The sequence below is a fragment of the Pteropus alecto genome, unplaced genomic scaffold, assembly GCF_000325575.1.
Source record: "Pteropus alecto unplaced genomic scaffold, ASM32557v1 scaffold24, whole genome shotgun sequence".
NCBI classification, from domain to species: Eukaryota; Metazoa; Chordata; class Mammalia; order Chiroptera; family Pteropodidae; genus Pteropus; species Pteropus alecto.
The window spans coordinates 24,158,974-24,160,470 of NW_006439192.1; the positions used below are offsets into that span (position 1 = coordinate 24,158,974).

At 38.3% G+C, this 1,497-nt stretch overlaps 1 pseudogene; it reads left to right on the forward strand.

Moving 5' to 3' along the window:
- The first annotated feature begins 475 nt into the window (after window positions 1–475).
- Window positions 476–594, forward strand: LOC112483491 (annotated as a pseudogene).
- The last annotated feature ends 903 nt before the right edge of the window (window positions 595–1,497 follow it).

A 1,497-nucleotide genomic window follows, 5' to 3' on the forward strand; every position in this document is an offset into this window, starting at 1 on the left:
CTGATAACTGGAAAAAATGTATCGAGAGATCTATTTTATGGTGTTTACCATTTATGAGAGTCTTTATTTATGAGACTCTTTATCATTTATGAACTATTTGTGACATCCAACTACTTGGTTCATAAGACAATTTCTTTAAGGGAAAATTCTCTTAAAGTAAATTATCATTTTATTTCTTTAATTTTCTCCTGGGCATGATGTTTTTAAACATTATTTAACTTATTCTTTTTTATTGGCCTTGATTCCTTTGTGCCTGGCTCTAAATTGACAGGCAAATGAATAATTCTCTCCCTCCGCCCCAGGCTTTATTGAGGTATAATTGACAAGTAAAATTATATGTATTTATGGTATACGTATGATAGTTCAATATATTTATGTATACATTTTAAAATGATTAAGTTAATTAACAGATCCATCGGCTCACATAATTAGCTTTGTGTGTGTATGTATGTGTGTGTGTTGAGAACATTTAAGAGTTTATGGCCATGCCCCCCTGAACAAGCCCAATCCCGTCTGATCTCAGAAGCTAAGCAGGGTCGGGCCTGGTTAGTACTTGGATGGGAGACCACCTAGGAATACCAGGTGCTGTAGGCATAAAAAATAAAAAATAAGGGATTGTAAGCTGACAAGGTCCTTGCAACCTGTGAGGTCAACCAAGGGTTGCCTCACCTAAAAAAAAAAAAAGAGATCTACTTGTAGTAAATTTGGAGTCTACAATATAGTATTATTAACTGTAGTCACCATGCTGTACATTAGATCCCAGAACTTATTCATCTTTTAACTGGAAGTTTGTATCCTTTGACAAATACCTCCCCATTATCCCCGCCCCCATCTTGGTAACCATTGTTTTACTTTTTGGTTCTGTGAATTTAAGCTTCTTAGCTCCCACATGTGAGAATGGGCGATCTGGCTGCGACATCTGTCGCCCCATTGATTGCCAGCGTAGATTCGGCTGATCTGGCTTGCTAAGCGGGTGGCCCCTTCCTCCCTCACCACTCCATGTGCTCCCTCCTGAAGCTTCTCGCTAGTCCAAGAGGACGACCTTCCCCAGTAGAGGAGAGGACCCTTCCGTCAAGGGTATATGAGCAGCTGCGCTCCCCGGCTAGAATCTCCAAACAAGCTCTCAAAGTCCGCGTGTAAATCCGCGTGTAAGTCCGCGTGAGACCGTAAGGTACTTGTCTTTCTCTTTCTGGATTATTTCATTTAGCATAATGTCCTCCAAGATTTATTCATGTTGTTACAAACAGCAGGATTTCCTTCTTTTTATAGCTGAATAATGTATATACATCACTTTTTAAAATCCATCTGGTGATGATCACTTAGGTTGTTTCAATATCTTGGCTACTGTGAATAGTGCTGCAATAAATATTGCAGTATCTCTTTGAGATACTGCATTAATTTACTTTGTATATATACAATGAAATAGGATTGCTGGATCATAAGGTAGTCCTAATTTTAGTTTTTTAAAGGGAACTCCATACTGCCTTAATTTATATT